Below are 10,808 nucleotides of genomic sequence, written 5' to 3' on the forward strand. Positions count from 1 at the left end.
AATAGTTCCAATTTTTTCCCCTTTGCTCCCCTCCGCCCAGCATCCCCCCTCACCCAACAATCCCCCCCGCCCCCCAGTCTATGCCCATGGGTCATGCATAAAGCTCTCCTGCCTCACCCTTTCATATATTCTTCTTCTTCCTTTTTAAAAAATTAATTAAATTATTTTAACAATAAAAAATAATAATCCCTCCCTCTCAGACTTAAGACCCTTTATAATCTTATAAAGGACAATGGGCGAAGGTCTCAAGCTCCTCTAGCTGCTTCAAGCTGAACATGGTCGTTGTCCTACGTACTCTTGGGTCCAGAATTCCCTAATAAGAGTGGGGGTGTGGAGGGGAGGGTGGCCTTCCCACAAGGGGAAGGATCGTGCAGACTCCAGGTCAGCTGGCTATCCCCAGACAATGGCATGCTTGATTTAACAGGCTGGCATCCTTGTTGTATTCTGGAGGCAACAGATTTGGCAACAGGGTTAAAGGATATCATTCAATCCATTACCACTAGATGACAAAAGACAGGTATTAATTTTTCAATGTCCCACATTAGGGAAAAGAAGGGCTTCTTTGGAGGAAGGTGTGCCAGGTACATCTCACCTGTCCAAAACCCTTTTGCCCATTATACTTAGTTTGGACTGAGGGAAATATTTTTCATTTGCCCCCTCTCAGGCCTCTGGGCTCTTTCTGTCCAAGCCTTTAGGACAGAAAAGAGAAACCAGTTTTAAAGTGAAGCCCACAGACCACCCCATTCTCCACCAACCCAGTCACTTAGTTCAGTCAAATCATGGAGTCTCAGGAGGCAGCGCTGCAGACAGGATTAAGTAAGGCCTATACGTACAGACAATCACTCAGGCAATGAGATCGTAGGCTTATACCCTCTGGTTCAATTTTGATCATTTGTTTGTGTTGTTCATTAGTTTCCCGTAATAGGTGATAGCATAAGGTATTTTTCTTTCGTTGCCTGGCTTATTTCGCTAAGCATAATTCTCTCCAGTTCCATCCATGTTGTTGCTAATGGTAGAAGTTCCCTCTTTCTTTCAGTACTTATTCATTGTCATTTTCCCCCTTTGTACTCGTGTTTCTCTCTGTTTCTTCATCTTCTTAAAGCAGACCCTTTAGAATTTCTTGCAATGCTGGTTTGGTGGAGATGTATTCTTTTAGCCTTCTTTTGTCTTGGAAACTCCTTATTTCACCTTCCATTTTGAATGAGAGCCTTGCTGGGTAGAGTATTCTTGGTTATAGGCCTTTGCTTTTCATTGCTTGGAATATTTTTTGCCATTCCCTTCTGGCTTGTAGTGTTCCTGCTGAGAAATCTGATGATAGCCTTATTGGAGCTCCCTTGTATGTTATTAGTTGTTTCTCTCCTGCTGCTTTTAGGATTCTCTCTTTGTCTTTGAATGTTGCCATTTTAATTATGATGTGTCTTGAAGTGGGCCTGTTGGGGTTCATCTTCATTGGGACCCTCTGTGCTTCCTGGACTTGTGTGATTCTTTCTCTCCTCATGTTAGGGAAGTTTTCTGTCATTAGTTTTTCAAAGAGGTTTTCTATCCCTTGCTCTTCTTCTTCTCCTTCTGGAATTCCTATGATATGGATATTATGTTTCATGTTATCCTGCAGCTGTCTTAGAGCCTCTTCAGTCTTTTTTCATTTTGTTGCACTGTCTGGGAGTTTTTGTCTAATTTGTCCTCCAGCTCACTGATCCGATCTTCTGCTTCCTCTAGCCTGCTTTTAATTCCTTCTACTGTGTTCTTCAATTCAGAGATCGTATTCTTCATTTCCTCCTGGCTTTTATTGATAGCTTCCATGTCCTTTTTCATGCTGGTGTAATTCTCAGTAAGTTCCTTGTAGTTTTTCTGGAGTTCTTTGTAGTTTCCGCTGAGCTCATTGAGCTTCTCCGTAATCCATGTTTTGAATTCCATATCTGATAGTTTGCTTCCCTCTATTTCATTTAGCACTCTTTCTGGGGATTCTACCTTTCCTTTTGATGGGGCGTTGTTTCTCTGTCTCCCCATTTTTGTGACTCCTATTGTTTGTTGGTGCTTCTTAGAATGGTCTGCACTTTACATGTCATTATTTTTAATTAACAAACACAAAACCTGAAAAGTTACTATTTTAGTTTTTTTTTTAATAAAGAAAATAGAACCAAGCAATGTAAAACAAACAAAATAAAGAAATCAATAAAATCAAGAAAGGACTATTAAAAAGTAATAAAGTCTAACATTTCCAGAAAAAGATTCATTCTGAAATATTTTTCTTAGTTTCATCATTACTTAAGTCAAAGTTCAGAATAATATGAATATTTTTAAAGCAACATTTATTTTATTTTTATACTATGCTGTGTTTTTATGAAAAAACAGAGAATAAAAATCATGGAAAAATAATTCCTAATACTCCTCTTTTACAATTTCAGTTACAGTTGAAACTTTATAAGGAGTGTTTCTTCCAATTCTGGAACCTCACTCCATAGAGATAACACTTCCCACCCTTTGGGCTTTCTTCTAGTTAATATTACTATATCTCAAAATTAACACTTTTATTTTGCCACTTCTCAATTTTTATTTTTTGTTAATATGTTTTACTTTTTGTCCACCCGCACCAAACAAACAATTTTCCCTCCTCTCCATGTAGTTATAATATAATGAATCAACTTTCTATGATTCGTTATTATGATCATAAATCTACATAGCTAAACCGTACACAGTTCTATGATAACTTCCCCAGATGTTTCATTTTTTCAGTTCTCCCCATATCTACCTTGGAATCATCCACACACTCTCTAGAACAAGCCTCCAATCTTCTGAGCAGTTGGGGAGAGGTAAGCTTCCCCTCTCTGTGAGGTGACGAAGGTGATCTGGGAGTCCAAGTTGTCAAGTCTTTCAAATATCAGTGCCCTCTGTGTCCCATCTCTTAGAGGTTTCTGCTTCTACAAATTCCTGTGGCTTTTTGAAGTTCTACAGAGAGAAATTGGCTCTCCACCCCCAGTCTTCAGTTTCAACCTCATTCAAATTGCTAAATCAGGTATCACTCATCTGCTCTCCCAATCTCTGCTGACATCTTTTGTCTGTTGTCATTTCCCCCCATTCTCTTTGTTCTTGCGGCTTTGTTCCTTTTTAATCCTTTAATTTCTTTTTAGTGTGGTTTACAGAGGGAACATGAATAAATGCCTCTGTCCAATCCACCACAATTTACTGGAAGTATTTGTCCTCATTTTATGTAAAGCATGATTTTCTATGTGTTGTTTTCTTTTTTTAAACATAATCACACCCGTTTCTCTTTTGCCTACTTCAAGTTGTCTAGTTGTCTGCAGATCAGTCTGATTAACTAACTGGGATAGTGTTTTGTTTATTTGTTTTTTGTTTTTTAGTGAGGCCAACATTCAGCCCTAGGTAAAACTGTAAAGTAGATAAAATTCATTTTCAATGTTTTTAGCTTCCCCACTCTTTTGTCATTTTCCCCACTTGATGGCACCCTTCTCCAAGATCCTTCATCTTCTCTCACTCTCTCTCTCTCTCATAAACTAGATCTTCGGGGCAGGAGAGAAAACAAACTTATTCATACTAGGGTGTAAATGATTGACACCATTAAAAAGTGCTTCCCATGTTATTAAGTAAAATAAAAAAGCTTAAACTGAAATAAAGGTAAACTGGAATTCTCCAAAAAATGTATTTTGGAACGTCTCTCTTGGAGTAGAAATGTATTGGAAGAGGAAAGGAGTAGAGTGAAAAGTTAATGAGAAGAGTCAGAGAAAATGAAATAGGAGGGACAATTTAGATAGATTGGTGACAATGTTCTATTCCAAAGAGATAATTTAATATTTTTCTTCCTATATAAGCAAAACTGAAGAAGCCAGAGTAAAAACATTAAGAAAACAAAATTCCATATATTGCAAAAACTATGAGACACGGCACTGTGAAGATACAAATATCATGAAAATTCTTTTATGTCTTGTGAACAAAATTATTAGATAAAAGTGTCCCAAATTCCATTTATACCTCTACCTAGTTAATGTTTATAAGTGAACTGTCTTTTGTGGTTAATGACATCAGTAGCTAGAACACCAAGGTTCAGATCAGGGAAATACATTTTTATGGACAACTCCAGTGCAAATATAATAAAAAAAGGTGCCAGTGTCTAATAGAAAGATCGCATTGGTTTGACATGATAAGCCAGAAACTCTAGTGACTACAAGAAATTATTACTGGACCTTTCTAGATCCATTATCTCTAAGGCAAGTAGCCAGTATAAACAGAGAAACTGAAGTAGGACCCTCTTACTTAATAAACAAACAAAAATCCACGTTGTGAATCAACCTAACTATGCATCTTAAAAACCACTGAACTTACTTAGAGAGGAATTTTAATTTTCTCATCTATAAAATAAAAGAGAGGGGCACAGATCTGTGGTTATCGATGCAAGTATGTGAAGTGACACTAACCCTTCCATCATTAGATTTCCACCAATCCACAGCAGTGAGAAAATAGTGAGCTTTTCATGAAGCCAACTTTACCCATGTCAAACAATTATCTTTTATTCTATACCCCATCTTGTATGAAACAAGGATGATAATGAACAGCTTTTTCCTTTCCTCCTCCTTCTCCCCTCCTTATTTCTACTTCCTCTTTTACTTAGCAAAATTTAGAAGTCGATGAATTTCTATTGGTCACCAACACCTAAAAAACGAAAACACCTACTGTTCAAGGATATATATCTAAAGCCTTTTCCAATATCAATGCAAATTAATTCCAAATACTACTCTAGTCTTTCTTGTACCAGTTGATCTCGGTTAGTTCTTTTAAAGTTTGTTTGTTTTTTATTTTTATACCTCTATGTTTGTCCATGTTTCAATGATGAAAAAAAGTGAATTACTTAAAATGCAAATAGTCCTCAGTGGAAGGTCAACCAGGTAAGTTCTAGGGTCTGCCTAAGTGCCTGGTGATGGCAGACCACAGGACTCATCTTAAAGATGAAATTACAAAGTAAGCACACTGTCTTTACTTTGATTGTACGTTACAAATTAATGATAATATAGCATCAATAGGTTTCTAAGATGTTTTTATTCATTCTCTCCATTAAGATTAAGAAAATATCAATTGTCCACATCAAAAAATAAGAACACTAATTACAGGAAGTCACTTTAATATGTAAGCCCTCAAAACAATGATGCTCATCTTGGTTTTGTTCACATTGTGATATATATATGTATCACATCATGTGGGTATTCCACCAAGTTCTCCCTGGCTAATTACATCAAGCTACTATTCATAGGATTGGCAGATCCAGTTTCTGTGCCTGAAAATAACATGTTTTGCAATTTTTGATCATAAAGAGTACTTTTACTCTAAAAGTACTAGATGAGGATTCAGAGATGTAAGCTCCTGTCCTAGCTCTGTGTTGCACTTTGGGACTCTCATCAAATAGCCTCTCCTATTTATGCCCTCAGTATCCTGGTCTGTGAATAGAGAGAATAATATTTCAATATATCTTCATGACACTCCTATGAGGTAGATAATGGTCAGGAAAGTCCTTCGAAAACTACAAAGCACTATAAAAATATTAAAAGGTATGCTCAAATTCAATATATATTTATTGATTTGAGACTTCCAGAAACATGTCCTTATTTGTATACAGTTTCCAAGTCAAATATCACAGATTACTACAGATTTCCATTAATTCATGAACATGCACTAGCTTTTCTATTTCCTCCCAGTGACTTTTATACAAAAGTCTGTCTTTTCTAAAATGGTTCCATGAAGCAATTTCTTTATAATGGTTATTTATGGACTCTGTTACCTTATGATGGTCACTGAAATTGCATTTCAAAATTTTCTTTTCTTTTTTTTAATTTTTTTATTGATTTGAGAGAGAGAGAGAGGGAGGGAGGGAGGGAGAAAGAAACATCAATTTGTTGTTTCACCCATTTATGCATTCATTGGTTGCTTCCCATATGTGCCCTGACCAGGGATTGAACTCACAACCTGGGCATACTGAGACAACACTTCAACCAACTGACCCATTCAGCTAGGGCTCAAACTTTTCTATGGAATTAATTTTTCTACACTTGCTGTTCAGTTTACAGGAAGAAATCAAATGATTTCAAGGCCCATAAAACCAAGTAAACAGCAGACAGTGATTAGTTTGAAGGAATATTAGCAGCTACAAATCCATTAGCAGCTGGATGTACAGACCTCCACCAGTGGTTTTTCCAAAATTTTAAATATGAGAACTCTGTTAATGTCAAAATACATCCACAACTGAAAAAAAAAAAAATTGGCAAAAACCCCCCCTACAAAATTAGTAATGCTTTTGAGTGAATTCGTATTTTCCTAATCATAACAGCATCTGTATACATTTTGAGATTTAGCACAGAGACAGTAAGTGGTGAGTGTACAGATCAAGGAACCTCAGCAGGGTTCAACACACACGTAGACAATCATTGACCTACAGCTTACCCTTGTCATGTTCTTTGTCTACCGCTAGAGAATAATTAATTTCTCACATTGAAGCAAAATGGGAGGAAATAAGAAGAATTCAGATATGAATGTGTCAAGTTTCTGCCTTATTGGTTCTCTTTTAAAATTTGGGTATTGATTAATTTTTAATCCAAATTATCTCCTATTAGAAAATAAATGGTTGCAAGTTGTTGAATCTTAAAAATCCTAATTATTAACTGTTTACTATCTGTGCCAGTGGTCTCAACAAGGTCAGATTTAACATTCCTTTCTTATAACGAATAATCGCTAATGTCCACTTTAATAGCCCACTTTATCTATTGCAGTGAATAAACCATCCCAAACAGCAATTCATCACTCCTCAGGATTCTGTGGGTACACTGGACAGCTTGATGCGGTGTCATGTGGGGCTCAGGGACAGTTAAGAGGTCAAAATGACTCACATAACAGGCAGTTGGTGCTGGCTGCTGGCTGGGAGCTCAGCAGGGCCTGTTAACCAAGAGGCCTCACTTCTCTTCCAAGTGGGGCCTGTCTACATGACTCTTCAGGCATTTTCATAGCATGGAAGCTGGGTTCTGAGGTGTGTTCTCTGAAGCCAAGGTGGAAGCTGCAAACTTCTTAAGAACAAGCCTGCTGAAGTTACACAGCATCATTCTTGCGGTATTCTATTGGTCAAAACAGGTCACAGAGGCAGGCAAAATTCAAAGAAAGGAGAAATAGATGCCACCTCTTACTGTTAGAGTAGTGAGGACATATTGTTCAAGAACTTGTGGGATTAGATTGTTGTGACAACCTTTAGAAACAAACTATCACATATCTTCAAATGAAATTCTTAGACAATATAATCTAACAACATACGCAATGTTTTAAAAATAAAAATAGCATCTCAAAATAATTTAATGGAGAAATAGAAGAAAAATAATTCATAAAATATGTATTTCAATATGTAGATGTTCAGAGTGACCACACTAAAAGACCTAATAAAGTAGCTAGATTCTTACATTGACTTAAAGATTGTTTTGATTTTTAAAAAGATAAGTCATTCCATAAAATAGATATATCAAATGAGCAGAGATACAAGAGGACACCAGAACAAAAAAAGGTGTTAGGATAAATAATCACACATGAGATTTAATTGTACATAGTAAGAAAAAATAATTAAGACAAGATAAAGAGTAAATAAAGTGTTCTCAAAAATGACCTGGGCCTTATCTATAAAGAATGAAATCAAAATAATTCTCTATATGACTACAGAAAACATCAATTATTAAAAAATTCTACCACATGCTAAAGCATATATTCAGGCTCCAAAACTTAAAAAGATTTTGGAGATTGCATTTTTCAATACCATAGAGAATACTGGATGGATTTTTAAGAAGTAAACAAAAGAGAATGTAAAGAAGTTGTATAGTAGATGTCAGACACGTCAGAGCAAGATTGAAAAACAATATACAATCTTCAAAGAGATAACTTTAGTATGTGATTTTCACATAATTAATTTCTTATCATGCTACAAAAATTAAAATATATAGCATGTCAATAACATAAAATATTTTAAAATAACATTTATTAAAATTTAGTGTGATTCCTGCATTTCAGGTGCCTCAATAATGTTTGTATTCTTAGTCTGGTAAAGGGATTTCAAATCTCCTTACTTACATAGATCAATGAATTTGCTTGCTTTTCCAATAACTGCACAACTGACTGCACTTAATACTATTTTCATTGAATGGTGTACAGTAGAGCTGGGACTAGGGTGAGGGAAGTGAGGCACTCACTGTGTGCACAAATTTAAAAAAGTCCTTTAGTTCAAACTCAAGTAATCAAGATAAACTCAGTAATCAAGATATTTTAATGCAAACTTTTAAAACATCAGATTAATGCCAAAAAGTCTATAATGCACAAAGTAACAAAATTTTAAATGAGGATAGGATCAGCAGAGTAAGGTTTTAGTAATTCTGATATAATGTATTGATTTCATTTATGAGCCTTTTTATGTAGCTTTTTATAAAACTTTTCAGTATTATTTTATACCGAAGGGCTATTGATTTACACTTATACTAACATACTACTGACATATCTGTAGTAGGACATTTTCAGTATGTCTTTTTAAACTCTAGTAGGATGCAGGAAAACTTTTCTTTGTGTAGAATTGAATGAAGCTTTGGGGGCCATCAAGCACACTTGGTACCCTTCTCTAAGTGGTACCCCACATACCAAATCGTTGTGTCAACAGGAAGTGCCCCACATTTCCAAACCCGCTGGCAATTAGTGACTGCCCTGAAAGAGAACTGCAAGAGAAGATGACATCAACCGGTTAGTGAATTAGATGAGCACAGGCTGTATGAAACATCTTTTGAAAACCGTCATGGACACACATTTAAGGCTGATTTGAACTTTAATTAAGTCACATTTAAAGGCTTTCTAGGGTTTTTAAAACTTAAAGAGCTTTTAGAATATAATACTGCATGTCTTTCTTTAAAAACTAGAAAATAATAAAAGCTTAAATCTGAAGCAACCACAATGCTAATCACAATATTCCATCTAAAGTGCTCCACTCGGAAGAGACCTAACAACTACGCTGTAGCTCATTTGATCTTTTGTCTAGCCACTAAATGTAATTAATGGCTATTATGCTTTATTTAATCATGTCTTTAACTTTTTTGTTCTAAATTTAGACTTTTTTATTTTGGTAATATGCTGTACATCCTAATAAGTTATTTTGTTTGAATTAATGCACAATAAAAATGAACTTCCTATTCCTAAAGTCCATTTGTAAGGAAAAAAAGGTAAGATTCATGAGCAGCAATGTCCAAAACCCCATACATTAAAGTAAAAAAATCCTAAAACTTTATGGATTTTGCTGTGGTTACCAATTCTGAAAGCACATATAAATGATAGGATCTTTGTTTTGTTTTGTTTAGGCAATGGCAACATCTCATAAGTATTAAGTCAGATTAACTGAAAATAAGTTCAGGTGCCCTGGTTGGTGTGGCTCAGTGAATTAAGCACTGGCCTGTGAACTGAAAGGTTGCCATTGCAATGCTCTGTCAGGGCACATGCCTGTGTTGCAGGCCAGGTTCCCAGTTGGGGGTGTGCAAGAGGCAACTGACTGATGTATCTTTTGTACATCTATGTTTCTCTTCTTCTCTTTCTCCCTCCCTTCTCCTCTCTCTGAAAATAAACAAACAAAAAAATCCTAAAAAAAGTAAAAGTAAAAGAAAAAAGAAAATAAGTTCAGGTGCATCTGTGAATTTTTCCTTATACTTTAATGCTGTGCTAATTAATGTCACTTAAAGGTACATGCATTTAAGAAGCCAAGATAAAGCTGGAGTAGGTAGACACTACACTCACCTCTTCCCAGAACCAAACTGGAATTACAACTAAAGTTATAGTAATCAACCTGAATAACTAACTAAAGACTAACTGAAGTCTTATGACTAAGGATTTGCAGAAGAAGCTACATCAAGGCTGCTCCAAACAGGTTGCTCAGGACCAGTCACAGACAGTGTCTCTGACATTGGTCTGAACCAGATTCCCTCCCAAGAGACCTGGAACCAACACACCCATGGCCCAGCTTCAGAAAACATCAGAGCAGGACCCAAATAAGTTTCACCCATGGCATATCCAATGGGAGATTTTGGCAGGCATCAAACTCCATTGAGGAAAATTCTATTTTCTGTGGTCAGCACCTGCACATCAACTTGCACACTGTGGTTGGGTTGAGCTTCACAGTCACCCAGTCTGAGGGCTGTTCCCAGGCACAAGTGATCCAATAGCACTCAAGACTCTGGTATAACAGGAGGGGCCTACACAATAAATATTCTACACAATATTATCTACAGAATAAATATTCCCAAAGCAGCCAGCTCAGGTGATCAAGGAGACTGCACCACTGGACTCCACAGGATATCTACTAAATAAAGCCATGCTACAAAGACTGGGAGTCATAGCAGATCTACCTAATATATAGAAACAAACACAAAGAAGAAGTCAAAATAGAGAGGCAAAAAGCTCTGTCAGGGTGGCTCACTTGGTCAGAGCATTGTCTTATATACCAAAAACTTGTGGGTTTGATCCCTGGCCACAAGCACATATGGGAGGCAACAGATTGATGTGTCTCCCTCACATTGATGTTTCTCTCTCTACCTTACCCCCTCTTCTTTGCTTTTTAAAAATCATTAAAAACATATTATCAGGTGGGGACTAAATTTAAAAAACAAAGAAAGAAACGGGTCCCAAGTGAAAGAAGAAGAGAAATCTCCAAAAAAAAAAAAAAAAAAAAAAAAAACCCAACTAAATAAAATGGATGCAAACAACTTAACAGCTATAGAATTCAAAGTAATATTATAAGAATGCTCAGC

Source organism: Furipterus horrens, unplaced genomic scaffold (genome assembly GCF_987537825.1).
Source record: "Furipterus horrens unplaced genomic scaffold, mFurHor1.1.pri manual_scaffold_2, whole genome shotgun sequence".
Classification (NCBI taxonomy): domain Eukaryota; kingdom Metazoa; phylum Chordata; class Mammalia; order Chiroptera; family Furipteridae; genus Furipterus; species Furipterus horrens.